Here is a 20,000-nt window from a genome sequence, read left to right as displayed (position 1 = left end):
TGGAGAGATGAGATTGAGAAGTTTGCAGGAGTGACGTGGCAGAGGTTAACGCGGTCGTGTCAATCATGGAATGCTATGAAGGAAGCCTTTGTTCAACAGTGGACTCAGGATGGCTGATTTGATTGATTGATTGATTGTTCATATTGGACAGGATATTAGGAAGGTTAGTGGTGTTTGAAATTACAATGTACAGTACTCTGTACATTTGTACATTTGTACTACAAGGTTACATCGTATTGATTTTGAGCATCGCCCAACTCTATAGATCCTCGGCACTTAGTATTACATCAGCCCAATGCTTAACAAAGTACTTTGTCAAATGACGTTCAAGCAACAAGGCAGCGTTGACACAAGTGAGTTTAGTCACATGTCACTTGTTAATTCCTCTATTGGAATGAAATCGTGCATGACATTTCAGAGTTTATTATAGTTATTATTATTATTATTATTATTATTATTATTATTGTTATCATTATTATTAGTTATTATTGTCATTATTATTATTGTTATTATTATTATTATTTAATTATTGTTATTCTATTATTATTATTATTATTATTATTATTATTATTATTATTATTTTGTTATTGTTTTATTATCATTATTATTATTATTTGATTTATTTAATTTATTTAATTTATTTAATTTATTTCATTTACTTAATCTATTCAATTTACTTAATTTATTTATTTTATTTAATTCATTTAATTTATTTAATTTTTTTTTTTTTTTTTTTTTTTTTTTTTTTTTTTTTTTCCTGCATTGACACCCCCACTCCTTACTCCACTCTCTCTACTTCTGCATATTGGAGCGTGAGGCCCTTATCTCACTTGGTCTCTCACGCCATCAACTCGTGAGTGATAGTGTCCTCACCAGCTCTCGACCAAGAATCCGCCTTTGGCTCTCTTCGGCTTCGGCAACTCTCGCTCGAGACTTCGCCAAAAGCTCTTCGTGGTTTTCGTGGCTTCCAACCATAGATTGTCCCTCCTCCTCTCCCTCCTCCTCTCCCTCCTTCTCTCCCTCCTCCTCTCCCTCCTCCTCTCCCTCCTCTCCCTCCTCCTCTCCCTCCTCTCCCTCCTCTCCCTCCTCCTCTCCCTCCTCCTCTCCCTCCTCCTCTCCCTCCTCCTCTCCCTCCTCCTCGCCTATACTCCTCTCCCTCCTCCTCTCCCTCCTCCTCTCCCTTCTCTCCCTCCTTTCCCTCCTCTTCTCCCTCCTCTCCTTCCTCCTTCACGCCTATACTCCTCTCCCTTCTCGCCTCTTCCTCCTCTTCCTTCACTTCTTCCTTTGCTCCCTCATCCTCTTTTTCCTCGCCCCCTCCTCTCACTCCTTGCCTATACTCCTCTTCCTCCTCTTTCTCCTCTTCCTCTTCTTCCTCTTCTTTCCCTCCTCGCCTACTCCTCTTCCTACTCTTCCTCTTCATCCTCTTCCTACTCATCTTCCTCCTCTTCCTCCTCCCTTTCTCCTCCTCTTCCCCCTCTTCCTCCTCCTCTTCCTCCTCCTCGCTCACTCCTCTTCCTCCTCCTCCTACCCTCTCTCGTCCTTCTCCCATCCTTCCCCTTCCCCCTCCTCCCCCTTCCCCCTCCTCCCCCTTCCCCCTCCTCCCATCCTTCCCCTTCCCCATCTCCTCTCTTCCCCATCTCCCCTCTTCCCTATCTCCCCTCTCCCCTCCTCATCTCCCCTCTCCCCTCCTCCCCTCCTCTCCTCCTCCCCTCCTACCCTCCTTCCTCCTTCACCTCCTCCCCTCCTCCTCCTCCTCCTCGCACGTCCTCCGGTGCCGCCGCGGGCAGCTGACGAAGACTCTTCCTGTCTTCGCCTCTCCTGACCTCGATAGCGGTTCAAAAGTTTTTTATTTTCATCTTCTTCTTTCCTGGTCCGAACGACGCTCGCCAATATTCGCTCCCCCCCACTCCATCAGTGACTCCCTCCGTCTCGTCGTCCTCCTTCAGCACTCCATCAGTGACTCCCTCCGTCTCATCCTCCTTCCCCAGCACTCCATTGGTGACTCCCTCCATCTCGTCCTACTATTCCAGCACTCCATTGGGGCCTCCCTCCATCTCTTCCTCATCTTCCAGCACTCCATCAGTGACTCCCTCCATCTCATCCTCCTTCCCCAGCACTCCATCAATGACTCATTCCATCTTGGCCTCATCTTCCAGCACTCCATCGAGGCTTCCCTATCCTTTGTCCTCCTCTTCCAGCACTCCATCGGTGACTCCCTCCGTCTCGTCCTCCTATTCCAGCACTCCATCTCCCTCCATCTCGTCCTCCTCTTCCAGTACTCCATCGAGGCCTCCCTCCATCTCGTCCTCCTCTTCCAGCACTCCATCGATGACTCCCTCCATCTTGCCTCCATCGTCAAGAACTCCAATAGTGACTCCCTCCGTCTCGTTCTCCTCTTCCAGCACTCCATCGAGGCCTCCCTCTGCTTTGTCCTCCTTTTCCAGCACTCCATCGGTGACTCCCTCCATCTCATCCTCCTTCCCCAGCACTCCATCGGTGACTCCCTCCATCTCGTCCTTCTATTCCAGCACTCCATTGGGGCCTTCCTCCGTCTCGTACTCCTCTTCCAGCACTCCATCGAGGCCTCCCTCTCCTTTTTCCTCCTATCCAGCACTCCATCAGTGACTCCCTCCGTCTCGTCCTCCTCTTCCAGCACTCCATCAGTGACTCCCTCCGTCTCGTCCTCCTCTTCCAGCACTCCATCAGTGACTCCCTCCGTCTCGTCCTCCTCTTCCAGCACTCCATCGAGGCTTCCCTCCATCTCGTCCTCCTCTTCCAGGACTCCATCGGGACCTCTTTCCTTCTTGTCCTCCTCTTCCAGCACTCCATTAGTGACTCCCTCCATTTTGTCCTCCGTCGTCAAGAACTCACTCGGAAGAATATCGCCACTGAATCGGTCTCCACATTGAGTCTCCTCTTCTCCAGGAAGGTCCTCCATCATGTCTCCAAGTTCGTTTCTTCACCAGACATCCCCAAACTTGAGGACGCAACGCCTATGCTTGGCGGTTCTCATGGCCGGACGTCGTAGAGGTGCGTCTCCCCGACTCTCGTTTTTTATGTCACATCAATAAACTTACCTTCGTCAGGACGTTGCGGCTGTGAAGGTTCAGAAGAAGGACGCGGTTCTCATGGTCGGACGTCGTAGAGGCACGTCTCCCCGACTCTCGTTTTTTTATGTCACATCAAGAAACTTACCTTCGACAGTACGTTGCGGCTGAGAAGGTTCAGAAGAAGGATGAGGTTTGGTGACTGCTTAGGCCCTTTAGAGGTCCGTACACTGGACTGACTACTTCCTACACCTTTGGGATATCCTGGTTTATGTTCGTACCCTCAAAGGCTACTTCAAGTGAATCGTACGCAGTGTCTGAGTGTTGTGAGTTAAGCTTCCGATGATCAGGTACAAGGGAATCTCCCTCCTTCCGATGACTAGGTACAAGGGAACCTCCCTCCTTCCGATGACCAGGTACAAGGGGCCTCCCTCCTTCTGATGACCAGGTACAAGGGAACGTCCCTCCCTCTGATGACCAGGTACAAGGGAACCTACCATCTTCCGATGACCAGGTACAAGGGAACCTCCCTCCTTTCGGTGACCAGGTACAAGGGTCCCTCCTTCTGATGACCAGGTACAAGGGAACCTCCTTCCTTCCGATGACCAGGTACAAGGGAACTCCCCTTCCTATGACTAGGTACAAGGGAGCCTCCCTCTTTCCGATGACCAGGTACAAGGGAGCCCCCACCTTCCCATGACTAGGTACAAGGGAGTCCCCCCCTTCCCATGACTAGGTACAAGGGAGCCCCCCTTCCCATGACTAGGTACAAGGGAGCCCCCCCTTCCCATGACTAGGTACAAGGGAACCTCCTGCCGATGACCAGGTACAAGGGAACCTCCCTCCTTCCGATGGCCCAGAACAAGGCGACCTCTCTCCAACGAACAAATAAATTAATAAACAAATGAATAAATATAGATTTGATAAAAATAAGGAAGCCAAAGGCCCATCGATTGTACATAGAAAGAGAGAGAGAGACAGAGAGAGGGAGAGAGAGAGAGAGATGAACATATGTACGTGTGTACTTTTATAGATATTCTTGTACATTTGTACATATCTTTGTGCATGTTGAATTATTCAAACAACAAATAAAGACCCCGCCAGCAAAGAGAGAGAGAGAGTGAGAGAGAGTGAGAGTGAGTCTGAGAGACATAGGAGTACATATTCACGTGTGTACTTTTATCAATATTCTTGTACATTTGTACATACTTTTGTACACGTATTCGAAATTATTCAGATAACAAACAGAACCTGTCAGGAACGATGACATATGATCTGCTTTCATCATTGCTCCACGAAGATCGCTCCTCTGTAAGTCACAGCTTCAGGAAACATTCCACGAAGATCGCTCTTCTGTAAGTCACAGCTTCAGGAAACTCTCCACGAAGATCGCTCTTCTGTAAGTCACAGCTTCAGGAAACGCTCCACGAAGATTGCTGTTCTGTAAGTCACAGCTTCAGGAAACGTTCCACCATCGCTCTTCTGTAAGTCACAGCTTCAGGAAGCGTTTCACCATCGCTCTTCCTGAAGTCACAGCTTCAGGAAACTCTCCACGAAGATCGCTCTTCCGGAAGTCACAGCTTCAGGAAACGTTCCACCATCGTTCTTCTGTAAGTCACAGCTTCAGGAAACTCTCCACGAAGATCGCTCTTCTGTAAGTCACAGCTTCAGGAAAATCTCTACGACGATCGCTCCTCTGTAAGTCACACCTTCAGGAAACGCTCCACCATCGTTCTTCTGTAAGTCACAGCTTCAGGAAACGTTCCACCATCGCTCTTCTGTAAGTCACAGCTTCAGGAAACTCTCCACAAAGATCGCTGTTCTGTGAGTCACAGCTTCAGGAAACGCTCGACGAAGATCGCTCCTCTATAAGTCACAGCTTCAGGAAAATCTCCACGAAGATCGCTCCACCGTAAGTCACAGCTTCAGGAAACGCTCCACGAAGATCGCTCCTCTGTAAGTCACAGCTTCAGGAAACATTCCACGAAGATCGCTCTTCTGTAAGTCACAGCTTCAGGAAACTCTCCACGAAGATCGCTCTTCTGTAAGTCACAGCTTCAGGAAACTCTCCACGAAGATCGCTCTTTTGTAAGTCACAGCTTCAGGAAGCTCTCCACGAAGATCGCTCTTCTGTAAGTCACAGCTTCAGGAAGCTCTCCACGAAGATAGCTCCTCTGTAAGTCACAGCTTCAGGAAACGTTCCACCATCGCTCTTCTGTAAGTCACAGCTTCAGGAAACTCTCCACGAAGATCGCTCTTCTGTAAGTCACAGCTTCAGGAAACTCTCCACCATCGCTCTTCTGTAAGTCACAGCTTCAGGAAACGTTCCACCATCGTTCTTCTGTAAGTCACAGCTTCAGGAAACTCTCCACGAAGATCGCTCCTCTGTAAGTCACAGCTTCAGGAAACGTTCCACCATCGCTCCTCTGTAAGTCACAGCTTCAGGAAACGCTCCACGAAGATCGCTCCTCTGTAAGTCACAGCTCCAGGAAACGCTCCACCATCGTTCTTCTGTAAGTCACAGCTTCAGGAAACGCTCCACGAAGATCGCTCTTCTGTAAGTTACAGCTTCAGCTTCAAGAAACGTTCCACCATCGCTCTTCTGTAAGCCACAGCTTCAGGAAACGCTCCACGAAGATCGCTCTTCCGGAAGTCACAGCTTCAGGAAACGCTCCACCATCGTTCTTCTGTAAGTCACAGGATCGCTCTTCTGTAAGTCACAGCTTCAGGAAACTCTCCACCATCGCTCTTCTATAAGTCACAGCTTCAGGAAAATCTCCACGAAGATCGCTCCACCGTAAGTCACAGCTTCAGGAAACGCTCCACGAAGATCGCTCCTCTGTAAGTCACAGCTTCAGGAAACGCTCCAAGAAGATCGCTCTTCCGGAAGTCACAGCTTCAGGAAACGCCCCAAGAAGATTTGCCTCTGGATCGTTTGTTTTTATTGGACATCTCTTTCCAACACCGTCAGGTCTTCCATAGCCTCGGGAGTCCATGTGAAAGAATAGAATGGTTTTATGTCAACTAATGTAAGAGGAATGCGTCTTTGGTCTGGAAAAGGTTAATGGGGATTTTTTTTTTTTTTTTTTTCTGCGGGGAACGTATCAGTTAAATAAGATTGTCTTACACTGTACAAGCCACATTTTCTCTCTCTCTCTCTCTCTCTCTCTCTCTCTCTCTCTCTTACTCTCTCCTCTCTTTCTCCCTCCCTCTCTTTCTCCCTCCCTTTCATTCTCTTATCTTTCTCTTTTTGTCTCCTTTACTCTCTTTTCCTCATTTCATCTCTCTTTTCTCTCTCTTCCTCTCTCTTTTCTCTCTCTTCCTCTCTCCCTCTCTTCCTCCCTCTCATTCTGTTTCCTTTTCTTTCCTTTTCTCTCTCTCTTTTCCCTCCCCCCTTTGAGTCCTCCTTCTCTCTCTCTCTCTCTCTCTCTCTCTCTCTCTCTCTCTCTCTCTCTCTCTCTCTCTCTCTCTCTCTCTCTCTCTCTCTCTCTCTCTCTCTCTCTCTCTCTCTCTCTCTCTCTCTCAATTAGATTCCAGCCATTATTCTCAGCACCGATTTACTCAGAAATCTTTTCTCCACACTTCGACTTCCAACATTTGATTTTTCTCTGACACTCGTTGGGTCGCCCTAATTAAGCCCAGGTCAGGTCAAATAAGCCCATCTTAAGCACAAGAGAATGTGGCAGATTGGGAAGAAATAAATCCCTTAATTACCGGGTACCGCCCGGTAGACCAGTGGATACCGTGTCGGACTCACCTGCAGGTAGTCGTGAGTTTGATTCCCGGGACCCGTTGAGTGCTTCCTGCGTCGGTTCCCGGCAGTCCCTCTCTCTCATCACACCACCTCTCTCTCTCTCTCTCTCTCTCTCTCTCTCTCTCTCTCTCTCTCTCTCTCTCTCTCTCTCTCTCTCTCTCTCTCTCTCTCTCTCTCTCTCTCTCAAGAAGCTTCGACATTCACATCCAGTTCAAAGACTCCGCAGTCACTCTGAGGATCTTCTTCTTCTTCTTCTTCTTCTTCTTCTTCTTCTTCTTCTTCTTCTTCTTCTTCTTCTTCTTCTTCTTCTTCTTCTTCTTCTTCTTCTTCTTCTTCTTCTTCTTCTTCTTCTTCTTCTTCGCGTTCTTCTTCTTCTTCTTCTTCGCGTTCTTCTTCTTCGCGTTCTTCTTCTTCGCGTTCTTCTTCGCGTTCTTCTTCTTCGCGTTCTTCTTCGCGTTCTTCTTCTTCGCGTTCTTCTTCTTCGCGTTCTTCTTCTTCTTCTTAAGTTTCCAGCGTTGGAGATATGTTTTATCTCAACTTTCTTCATCATTTTGGTCCAGTGAGTCATGTGCTCTCTCTTCCATCTGTCTCTTCAACTTCTTCTTCTTCTTCCTCTTCTTCTTCTTATCCTTTTTTTTTTTTTTCTTTTTCAAATAATTTTTCTTGGTGTCGTCGTCGTCGTCATCATTGTTGTTGTTCTTCTTCCTTTATTGTTGTTCTTCTTGCTGTTGTTCTTCTTCATGCTGTTGCTCTTCTTCATTTGTTGTTGTTCTTCTTCATTTGTTTTTGTCGTTGTTGTTGTTGTTGTTCTTCTTCTTCTTCTCCTCCTCCTTTTTCTTTTTCTAATAATTTTTCTTGGTGTCGTCGTCGTCGTCGTCGTTGTTGTTGTTGTTGTTGTTGTTCTTCTTCTTCTTCTTCTTCTTCTTCTTCTTTCTCCTCTTTCCTCCTTCGTCCTCCTCCTTCCTCCTCCTCCATTCATTGTCCTTTCCCAATCTCCCTCAATCCCTCTTCTCCCCCACCATCCGTAATTTTTCAATTCTTCCTTTTCTCCCCTCCCCTCCCCTCCCCTCCATCGTTTTTCTTTTCCCCTTTCTCTCTTCTTCCTCTTCTTTCTCTTTAAACCGATTCCCCTTCCTTCTTTCACTTCCTCTGTGTACCTCCTTTTCCTCTCTGCGCGCCCTCTTTATTTTTCTCTTCCTCTCTTTCTTCTTCCTCTCTCCTTCCATTTATTCCATCTCTACCACCTCCTTCCGTTTTCTCCATTTATTTTCTTCTTCCCGTTTTCTGGTATTATTCATTATTGTTTTTCATTCCTTTTCATTGCATTGCTCTCCCTCCGTTTTCTACGTCACCTCTTCCCGTTTTCTTTCATTGTAACGTTTGATTTCTTCTATGTCTTTCGTATTGTATCATACCTTCTCTCAAGGCTAATATTTCTCTCACCGTCAGACTTTTCCCCCACCTCACCCTCCTCCTCCTCACCATCCTCCAACTCCTCCTCCTCCTCCTCCTCCTCCTCCTCCTGTTCCCTCTACACTTCAAATAATAATCTTTATAATTTGTTAAAATTTATCTTCCACTTTCACTTTCGCTTCCTATATCCTCCTCCTCCTCCTCCTCCCCCTCCTCCTCCTCCTCCTCCTCCTCCATACTCCTCCTTCCCACTCCTCCTTCCCCTCCTCCTCCTCCCCTCCTCCTTCTCCTCCTCCTCCTGTTCCCTCTACAATTCAAACAATAATCTTTATAACTTGTTAAAATTTATCTTCAACATTCATTTTTGCTTTCTATATCCTCCCCCTCCTCCTCCTCCTCCTCCTCTCCCTCTCCCTCTCCCTCCTCCTCCTCTTCCTCCTCCTTCTCCTTGTCCTACTCCTCCTCTTCGTTTTTCTTCTCCTCCTGTTCCCTCCTTACTTCAAACATTATCTTTATAATTTGTTAAAATTTATCTTCAACTTCCACCGTCGCTTTCTATATACTCCCCAACCTCCTCCTCCCCCCTCCTCCATCTCCCCCTCCTCCTTCCCTCCTCCTCCTCCCGTTCCCTCCTTACTTCAAACATTAATCTTTATAATTTGTTAAGATTTATCTTCAACTTCCACTTTCGCTTCCTATAACCTCCCTCTCCCTCTCCCTCAACTTTTCTCACTTTTAACTCAAACCTTACTTTCTTTGCTTCCTTGTCCTCCTGCATTCCATTTCCACCTTGCCTCTGGCTGTACCTTTCCACCTTTTTCCTCTCCTTCTTTTTCCTCTCTCGTTCTTTTCCCCTCATATTCCCTTCTGTTCTTTATGTTTCTCTCGTTCTCTCCTAGTTTTCCATTTCTCTGTTATTCTTCTCGTCTTTCTCAACATTCTTTACGTCTCCGTGTGTTGTCACCCTCAAAATATTCCATTTCTCTTTCTCTTTCTATATATCTTTCTATCTACATATCTATCTTCCCGTCTATATCTGTATCTTCGTTTCTTCTCGTAAATTGCCCCGCCATTTTCATACCTGGTGTCCTCTTCTCAATCGTCTTCTTCCTCTTACCTTCCTCTTCATTCCTTGTCATCTTTCTTGTGTCCTCTTCGTAGTTCCTTTTCCTCGTTTTTTTTCATTCTTTTATTTTCTTCTCTTTTCTTCTCTTTTTCTATATCACTCCACTTGTAAACGGGTCGTATCATTTCCTCTACTCTTTCCTCTTTTTTCCTTTCTACCTCTTTAATTTTCATTTGTTTTCCTCTTTTCCTGCCGTGAATATTATCCTTACAACTGTAGTTGGGTGATATAATTTCCTCTACTTTGTCCTCTTTTTTCTTCTCTACCTCTTTAATTTTCATTTATTTTCCTCTTTTCCTATCGCGAATATTGTCTTTAACTTACCTATACTTTTCTTGTCTCTACCATCAGGAGCCCTCTCGTCTTTTCCTTCCCTTCTTTACCCTTCCCTTCTTTTTCTTCCCTTTCCTTTCCTTCTTTTTCCTTCTCTTTCCTTCCCTTTGCCTTCCTTTCCTTCCTCTTGCTCCACTTTCCCTTCCTTGGTCTGTCCTTCCCTTCCTTACCCTTCCCTCTTTTCCTTCCCTTTCCTTTCCTTTGCCTTCCTTTCCTTCCTCTTGTTCAAATTTACCTACCTTCGTCGGTCATTCACATCCTTACCCTTCCCTTCTTTTCCTTCTCTTCCCTTTCCTTTGCCTTCCTTTCCTTCCTCTTGTTCCACTTTTCCTTCCTTGGTCTGTCCTTCCCTTCCTTACCCTTCCCTTCTTTTCCTTCCCTTCCCTTTCCTTTGCCTTCCTTTCCTTCCTCTTTTTCCACTTTCCCTTCCTTGGTCTGTCCTTCCCTTCCTTACCCTTCCCTTCTTTTCCTTCTCTTTCCTTTCCTTTGCCTTCCTTTCCTTCCTCTTGTTCCACTTTCCCTTCCTTGGTCTGTCCTTCCCTTCCTTACCCTTCCCTTCCCTTTCCTTTGCCTTCCTTTCCTTCCTCATGCTCCACTTTCCCTTCCTTGGTCTGTCCTTTGTTTTCGTAGTCACTTCCTCTTTCCTTTCCTCTTCCATCCCATTTTTGGGTTATTCTACCTTCCCATTCCATTCCCGTCTATCTTCAAGCCATACATCCCTTGGGTTCCCCTTCCTTCCCCCCCCCTTCCTTCCACTCCATTCCATTCCTATCCACTCCCTATCCACTCCCTTCACCTCCATGGGTTGGCCATACTTCCTTTGGTCTCCCCTCCATTCCTCTCTCCTCCCCCCCATTCCTCTCTCCTCCCCTCCCCCCATTCCTCTCCCCTCCCCTCCATTCCTCTCTCCTCCCCTCCATTCCTCTCCCCTCCCCTGCGTTCCTCTCCCCTCCCCTGCGTTCCTCTCCCTTCCCCTCCATTCCTCTCTCCTCCCCTCCATTTCTCTCCCCTCTCCTCCATTCCTCTCCCCTCCCCTCCATTCCTCTCCCCTCTCCTCCATTCCTCTCCCCTCCCCTCCATTCCTCTCCCCTCCATTACCCTCCCTTGTCCCTCTCTCACTTCTCCCATCTCCTCCCCTTTCCCTTCCCCTCGCCTCCATTCCTCTCCCCTCCCCTCGCCTCCATTCCTCTCCCTTCCCCTCCATTCCTCTCCCCTCCCCTCGATTCCCCTCCCTTGTCCTGCCCTCACTTCTCCCATCTCCTCCCCTCTCTCTTCCCCTCCATGGCTTGGCCATACTTCCTTTGGCCTCCCCTCCATTCCTCTCTCCTCCTTTCCATTCCCCTCCGCTCCCCTCCATCCCTCTCCCTTGTCCTGCCCTCACTTCTCCCATCTCCCCCCCTCTCCCTTCCCCTCCATGGTTTGGCCATACTTCCTTTGGCCTTCCCTCCATTCCTCTCTCCTCCCCTCCATTCCTCTCCGCTCCCCTCCATCCCTCTCCCCTCTCTTCCCCTCACTTCTCCCATCTCCTCCCCTCTCCCTTCCCCTCGCCTCCTTCCTCCATCCCATGTAACCCCCGTTGGCCGAGGCAGAAGCTTCTGGCCCTGTCACCGAAGACAGGAAGAGTCTGAAGAATGTCGGTTAAAACCGTTGACACTCGACTCCCGCCGAGGCGACCTTGAACTGAAAGAAGAACTGGCCAGTCCATGTGGGCTGGTGACGCACGGCGGTCTTGGATCACGTGCTGGACTCGTGATCGACAGCTATTACCCTCCCGGATGAGAGCTCAGAGCTCATATATGCCCGATCTATGGGTAATGCGGGGACAAATGGGTACAAGACAACAGCTAGGATATTATTTTATTCTTATAGATTTATTTATTATCTTTTATTTTGTTTTCTTCATTCTTATTTTTTATTTTTTAAGAGTGTTGTGTATTTTTGCTGCTGGAAAGTCTGTGGAGCTTTAACTTGGCTCGTGCACCGAAGAAAAGAATTTGACAAATGAAACTCGCTTGGGGATATATATATATATATATATATATATATATATATATATATATATATATATATATATATGTATATATATATATATATATATATATATGTATATATATATATTTATATATATATATATATATATATATATATATATATATATTTATATTTATATATACACATAAAACATAAGAATGGAGGAGACTGCCAGAGACCATAAGGCCTACACTAGGTAGTTTCATGTTCCTTACCACCTGTCATCCATATCCATGAAGTTATCTAATCTTCTTTTAAAACAACCGATAGTTTCAGCGCTCACTAACTACAATGTAACTAAGTCTATTCCATTCGTTAGCAACTCTGTTGGTTAACCAATTCTTGTCTATTTCCATCTTAAACCTAAAATTGTCCAAATTAAACCCATTATTACGAATCCTGCCTGTTGTCTTAATATGATGACCTTGCCTACACCACCCTTGTTAAATCCCTTGACCCGAGAACAGCCACATACACACCAATTACTCAGCGACGAAAGTAACGAACATAATGAAGGAGACTGCACAAGAGACCATAAGGCCTACACTTCCACGTTCAATTGAACCGATGGTGAAGAATTTCGAGTTTCTTTTCACTCCTTCAACGCGTGGTTGAAGATCAATCTCCACTCAAAAATAATGACGATCATTATGTAACTTCTCCTGGTCCTTTCGTACTTAAAGCTCTCTTTTACTACCTCTAGGACCTCCGTCTCTAGGAGGACAGAAACGCTGGTTATTTGGCGATAAAATATTTCTTTCAACCTTCTTCCCTTTCTGCGTCCCTCGCTCCCATTCCCTCTCTCTTGGTCTCTCTCTTGCTACATCTCTCTCTGCCTCTCTCTCTCTCTCTCTCTCTCTCTCTCTCTCTCTCTCTCTCTCTCTCTCTCTCTCTCTCTCTCTCTCTCTCTCTCTCTCTCTCTCTCCTCCCTCTCTCTCCCTCTCACTCTCTATCTCTCTCTCACCCTCTCTCTCTCTCATCCCCCCCTCTCTCTCTCTCTCTCTCTCTCTCTCTCTCTCTCTCTCTCTCTCTCTCTCTCTCTCTCTCTCTCTCTCTCTCTCTCTCTCTCTCTCTCTCTCTCTCTCTCTCTCTCTCTCTCTCTCTCTCTCTCTCTTTCGCCACATCTTTTACTCCCTGTTTCCGTGTCTCTCTCCCTCCTTTCCTACCTGTCAACTTCCATCCCTACTGCCCTCTTTCCCAAAATCTCTACTTCCTTCCCTCAATCCCAATTTCCCTCAATCCCAATTTTTCTCATTCCCAATTTCTCTCCCGTTCGCAATCCGCCATTATTTCGACCTCCTTCCTTTCTTCCTTCCTTCCTTCCTTCCTTCCTTGACTCCCTCCTTCCTTCCTTCTTTCCCATCGTAGTCAAGTCTTCATTTTCCTCTCTATTTTCTTTTCTCTTTTCATTTCCTCTCTTATTGGTCTCCACCTCCCCTCCTCTCCTCCTTCCTCCTCTTCTCTTTGTTTTCTTTTGTCTCTTCTTTCCTCTCTTATTCATCTCAACCTCCACCTCTTCTCTTCTCTTTCTTTTGGTCCTCCCTTCATTCCTCTCCTATTCGTCTCCACATCCCCTCCTCTCCTCATTCCTCTTCTTCTCTTTGTCTTCTTTTCTCTCATCTCTTCCCTTATTCGTGTCCATCTCCTCTCCTCCTTCCTCTTCTCTTTGTCTTCTTTTCTCTCATCTCTTATTCGTCTCCACCTCCCCTCCTCTCCTCCTTCCTCCTCTTCTCTTTGTCTTCTTTTCTCTCATCTCTTCCCTTATTCGTGTCCACCTCCCCTCCTCTCCTCCTTCCTCCTCCTTCCTCCTCTTCTTTGTTATCTTTCCCCTCATCTCTTCCCTCACTCGTCTCCCCTTCTCTGCCTTCCCCTTGCCTTTCCATCGCGCAGTGTCCATCATATTCTTTTCTCCTTCCTCTCTCATGACCATTAGGGAGAAAATCGGTTGAGTGGTTGATTGTCTCACAGGAAGGACCAGACTTCTCTCTCTTCTCTTCTTTCTCACATCCAAACTTTCTCGTCACGAACCCCTTTTCAAACCTTCCTCCTTTCTATTCCTTCCGGGCCTTCCGGGCCTTCGTGTCCTCTCAGGACCTTCTCGGTCTTCTCGAAGTCTCCTCCCGTCCTTCTTTATTTTTTTTTTTCGGTGGCGTCCTTTACTCTTTGTCTTTCGTCGAAGTCCAGTTGGATTTATTCAGTGAGACGAGGCGACTTTTTTACTCTATTCACTTTTTTCCTCTCAAGGGCATTGAGATCTCCCGGGTCACTCACGTCCGAGTTCACTCAACCCCTCCTGAAGAAAATCGCCCGCACTTTAGTGGAACAAGACTCCCCAAAACCCGTCTCCGTATTGAAGGGATCAGGGATACAAATTTATGGGAATTTTCCACAAACTTGTGTCCGAAAAATTTGCTCAAATGGTGTTATTTGTGAACAAATTATATGTTGCAGTGAGATTATTTGTGTGGATAATAATTCATTCTTTTTGTCGGAAAGAATATGGAATTCCAGATTTCCTTGTGGTAATTTTGTGGAAAAAATCTCACTCATTTTTGGGAACTGGCATAGATCACAGTGGCAACACCGGAAGGAATCGAACTTCCATCGCTTCCTCGTCCACCGAATCCACGAGGTAGTTCCAGAATCCACGAGGTAGTTCCAGAATCCACGAGGTAGTTCCAGAATCCACGAGGTAGTTCCAGAACCCACGAGGTAGTTCCAGAATCCACGAGGTAGTTCCAGAACCCACGAGGTAGTTCCAGAACCCACGAGGTAGTTCCAGAATCCACGAGGTAGTTCCAGAATCCACGAGGTAGTTCCAGAATCCACGAGGTAGTTCCAGAATCCACGAGGTAGTTCCAGAACCCACGAGGTAGTTCCAGAACCCACGAGGTAGTTCCAGAATCCACGAGGTAGTTCCAGAATCCACGAGGTGGTTCCAGAATCCACGAGGTAGTTCCAGAATCCACGAGGTTGTTCCAGAACCCACGAAGGAGAAGAAGAAAAAGAAGAAGAAGAAGGAGAACGCAAGGAAAAAGAAAAAGAAGATGAAGAAGAAGAAGAACGCGAAGAAGAAGAACGCGAAGAAGAAGAAGAAGAAGAAGAAGAAGAAGAAGAAGAATATAGAGTCTCCACTTCTCCACGCGTCCTCCGGACCTCTCTCCCCATTTCCTCTTCGTCTTGTAGAGTTTTTTGATTACATAACTTCCATGTAGTCGGTTCCTCGAGGACCCGAGACTCCTCCTTAAAGATCCAGAGTCACTCAGGGTCCTTTTATGACCAAAGATCGAACTCCACTCAAAGAGTAACGCTGATCACTTTCGAACTTCTGGTGTCACTCCCTTATACTTCCTTCCTCAAACTTCAACTTTATTACCTCAGGAGCTCCACTTCTACGGAGGAATATTGTCCTCAAAGGATAGAAGCGGTGGTTAGCTGGGACGAAATACAGAAATTATTCTCCCGTCTTCCCTATTTTTCCTTTCTCGTTTTCCTTCCACTTTCTTCTTCCTCCCTTCCTCTTCCCTTCCTTAACTCCTTCTTCTGTACTTCTTTCCCTCATTTCGTTACCTCGACCTCCCTTTCTCCTCCTCTTCCTCCCACTTTCCTTCCCACTTTCCCTTCCTTCTTTGGTATCTCTCTCCCTCATCTCCGCTCCATCTACCTCCCTCAATATCCCTCAACCTCCCTCAACCTCCCTCTCTCCTCCCCTTCCTCCCACTTTTCCTCCCTAACCTCCCTCTTTCGTATCTCTCTCCCTCATCTCCGCTCCCTCAACCTCCTTCTCTCCCTCCCTCTATTCCTTCTTCCCTACCCCTCTCCCCCATCCCCTTTCCCTCTACCTCCTTTTCTCCTTCCCTTCCTCCCACTTTCCCTCCCTAACTCCCACCTTATTTCTCTTCCCCCTGATTCCCCTCCCATCCACCTTCCCTATCCCCTCTTTCCCTCCCGTCCTCCACCTCCCTCCACTCCCCTCCCTCTTTACCCCTTTCACACTTCCTATGGACTCCCTCATCCCTCCCACCCCATGATTTATCCAAACTCCTCCGCCTTCACTCATTCACTCCTTTTTGGAGTATTCACTCGCCTCCCTCCTCCACGTCACCCTTGTCTCCTTGTAATTCCATTTCCACCCATTATCTCGCCCTTTTCCTGCGTCTGTTCCCCTACATTCACCCGTCGTCTCCCTCACCTCTTTCTCCTCACTCCCTTCCCTCCCTCACAACCCCCCTTTATTCACCCCTCCCCCTCACTCCCCTTCCCCCTCACTACCCCACACCCTCACTCCCCTTCCCCCTCACTCTCCTTCCCCCTCACTCCCCCTCCCCCTCACTCCCCCTCCCCCTCACTCCCCCTCCCCTACACTCCCCTTCCCCCTCACTTCCCCTACCCCTCACCCCCTCTCCCCTTCACTCCCCCTCCCCCTCACTCCCTCCCCCTCCCCTCCCTCCTACTCCCCCTCTCACTCCCCCTCCCCTCACTCCCCCTCCCTCTCCCTTCCCTCACTCCCCCTCCCTCTCCCTCCATCTCCCTCCCCCTCCCCTTTACTCCCTCTCCTCCTCACTCCCCCTCCCGTCACTCCCCCTCCCTCTCCCTCCATCTCCCTCCCCCTCCCCTTTACTCCCTCTCCTCCTCACTCCCCCTCCCGTCACCCCTCTCACTGCCCCTTACTCCCCTCACTCCCCCTCCCCTCACTCCCTCCCACAGCCCCTTACTCCTCCCCCTAACTCCCCCTCCCCTCACTCCCTCTCCCCTCACTCCCCCTCCACACCTTTTCCCCCTTTTCTTCCCCTTCCTGGTCTCGCATCTTTTCGTCCCTCTTCGTCCATCCATCTTCCCTCTTCTTGTTTCCATTTCCCCTTTTTCTTATCTCTTCCATTTCCCACTTTTCGCGTCGTTTGGGCTATTCCTTCCTCTCGGGTTTCTTCTTCTTCTTCTTCGCGTTCTTCTTATTCTTCGCGTTCTTCTTCTTCTTCTTCGCTTTCTTCCTCTTCTTCTTCGCTTTCTTCCTCTTCTTCTTTTTCTTCTACTTTTTCTTCTTTGCATTCTTCTTCTTCTTTTTCTTTTTCTTCTTCGCGTTCTTCTTATTCTTCGCGTTCTTCTTCTTCTTCTTCTTCTTCTTTTTCTTCTTCTTCGCGTTCTTCTTCTTCTTCTTCTTCTTCTTCTTTTTCTTCTTCTTCTTCTTCTTCTTCTTCTTCTTCTTCTTCTTCTTCGCGTTCTTCTTCTTCGCGTTCTTCTTCTTCTTCTTCTTCTTCTTCTTCTTCTTCTTCTTCTTCGAGTTATTTCTTCTTCTTCGCGTTCTTCTTCTTCGCTTTCTTCTTCTACTTTTTCTTCTTCGCGTTCTTCTTCTTCTTCGCTTTCTTCTTCTTTTACTTTTTCTTCTTCGCGTTCTTCTTCTTCGCGTTCTTCTTCTTCTTCTTCGCGTTCTTCTTCTTCTTCTTCTTCTTCATCTTCTTCGCGTTCTTCTTCTTCTTCGCGTTATTTCTTCTTCTTCGCGTTCTTCTTCTTCGCTTTCTTCTTCTACTTTTTCTTCTTCGCGTTCTTCTTCTTCGCGTTCTTCTTCTTCTTCGCGTTCTTCTTCTTCTTCTTCTTCTTCGCGTTCTTCTTCTTCTTCGCGTTATTTCTTCTTCTTCGCGTTCTTCTTCTTCGCGTTATTTCTTCTTCGCGTTCTTTTTCTTCGCTATTTCTTCTTCTTCTACTTCTTTTTCTTCTTCGCGTTCTTCTTCTTCGCGTTGTTCTTCTGCGCGTTCTTCTTTTTCTTCGCGTTCTTCTTCTTCTTCTTCTTCTTCTTCGTCCTCCTTCTCCTCCTCCTCCTCCTCCTCCTCCTCCTCCTTCTCCTCTTGGGCTGTCTCCATCGCTTCGTCAGTATTTCCACTTTTTTTCATTGCCTTTTGCCCTCCTTCTTTTCCCTTTCCCCTTTCTCCTCCTCCTCCTCCTCCTCGTCCATCTTCCTTCTCCTCCTCCTCCTCCTCGTCCATCTTCCTTCTTCCTTCTCCGCTTTCTCCTCCTCTCTTTCCTTCTCCTCCTTCGGATGCTCCTCTTCATCCTCCATTTTCTCTTCCTCCTCCTCTCCATCCTTCTCTGCCTCTTTATACTTCTCCGCCACTTCCTCTTCCTCCTCCTCCTTCTCCTCCTCCTCCTCCTCCTCCTCCTCCACCTCCTCCCCCATCTTCCTCCGACCCTCCCGCCCGCTTCCTCCACCTCCAGCTTCCGTTTCCTTCCTCTCTTTTTCTAATATTTGTTCTAGCCAGTGTTTCTGTCACTTTTAAATCGTCTTGTTAGACTTCCGTGCCTAGTTTCTTCGATATTGTGCGTTACATTGCACACGTATTGGATGTCTGCGCATTCTTGAAAGATTCTATGTTTGATATATCTAAATAGATTTCGATTCTGTTTGGTAGAGTGGCCATACATATAAATATATATATATATATATATATATATATATATATATATATATATATATATGTGTGTGTGTGTGTGTGTAAGAAGGTATAATGTAGTAGCACATTTGTAAAATGAGACTTTTTTACCCACTTTCGGAGAATGAGATAAGATGGCCAGAAAATCTGTATATTTCGACCACTATCTGTAGTTCTCATTCTGCTGAAGAAAACCACAGATAGTGGTCGAAATATACAGATTTTCTGTCCAACTTATCTCAGGGGGTCAAAGAAGTCTAATATATATATATATATATATATATATATATATATATATATATATATATATATATATATATATATATATATATATATACGTGTGTGTGTGTGTGTGTGTGTGTGTGTGTGTGTGTGTGTGTCTGTAATGTATTGCTAATGGTTTATTTACCCTTTGAGTATCGGGAAACCTACCCGCCTCAGCTAAATTAAATCACCTGGCGGCAGTTATAATTAACTATAATCCGACCTTAGTGAAAGGAATAGGCCTTCAGGAATCAGGTCAAGGTGCTTATTGCTCACGAGGGGCGGACCCAACCGACGGCACCACCATTGCGTGTGGCGACGGTATCGACTGTTGCAAATTAGACGTTCCGTGTTGCACGTCACATATCCGGGCTAATTGCCTATTGGACAGTGTCGCCGGAGGTTCGTGGCGTCAAGGGATTAGTCTATCAAAAGGACTGCCAAGTAATGTCGTAACACGTTAGTAAATACACTAAAAACCCACTGTTAATTGGATTTGAGAAAAGAAGGAAAATAACGATTTCTGTATATTTCGATCACTGGCTGTGATCCTCTTCAGCGGAATACCACGAAAGGACGGAGACTTTATCAGTACAAAGTTTCGTTTGTTTGAGCTTTATCAGGGGGATTCTAAATGAATATTGATTTTTTCATTAAATTGTGGGTGATATGAGTAATTGTTACACATGTCAAGAAAAAAAGAGACTTGTTAAACGATGTGGCATCTCAGGTCAGGCGATGTTGCCCCGGCGGATTAGAGCGTCGCTACTTGCGGCGGAGGTCGTGGTGACGGCGATTCGAATTCTGCCGCCAGCGAGTTGGACCGAGGGTATGGTTAATTAATTCTACGTTACAGTGTCCTCTGTAAGGGGCACCGTTATAGCCTCCTGATAGGGGTGAGTTCGCGACATTAGAATGAATCATTAAATCGGTCCGTGACGAGGCTGGTTAAAATTTTTGTTTTTTTCTTCAAGTGATTCTTAAATATTCGAACTACATAACATCTTCCTCTTCCTCTTCCTCCTCCTCTTCCTCTTCCTCCTCTCCCTCCTGCTCCTCCTCTACTTCTTCCTCCTCTTCTTCCTCTCCCTCCTGCTCCTCCACTTTTTCTTCCTCTTCCTCCTCCTCCTCTTTCTCTTCCTCCTCTTGCTCCTCTACCACTTATGCTTTCTTTTCCTCCCCACGTCCTCCCCGTCTTCCTCCTCCTCCTGTTTCTCCTCTTCCCTCTCCACCTCCTCTTCCTCTTTCTCCTCTTCCACTTCTGCCTTCTCTTCCTTCTCCTCCTCCTCCTCCTCCTCCTCCACTTTCTCCTATTCCTTCTCTTCTTCCTCCTCCTCCACTTCTGAGTTCTCCTCCTCCTCTTTCTCCTTCTCTTCACCCTCCTCCTCCTTCTCTTTTTCCTCCTCCTCCTCACCCTCCTCCTCCTCCTCCTCCTCCTCCTCCTCCTCCTCCTCCTCCTCACCCTCCTCCTCCTCACCCTCCTCCTCCTCACCCTCCTCCTCCTCACCCTCCTCCTCCTCACCCTCCTCCTCCTCACCCTCCTCCTCCTCCCCTCCTCCTCCTCCTCACCCTCCTCCTCCTCACCCTCCTCCTCCTCACCCTCCTCCTCC

The sequence above is a fragment of the Oratosquilla oratoria genome, chromosome 27 (genome assembly GCF_046742065.1).
Source record: "Oratosquilla oratoria isolate Oo_2021 chromosome 27, ASM4674206v1, whole genome shotgun sequence".
Taxonomy (NCBI): Eukaryota; Metazoa; Arthropoda; class Malacostraca; order Stomatopoda; family Squillidae; genus Oratosquilla; species Oratosquilla oratoria.
The sequence above is the reverse complement of the archived record's forward strand: the minus strand, read 5'-3'. Positions refer to the sequence as shown.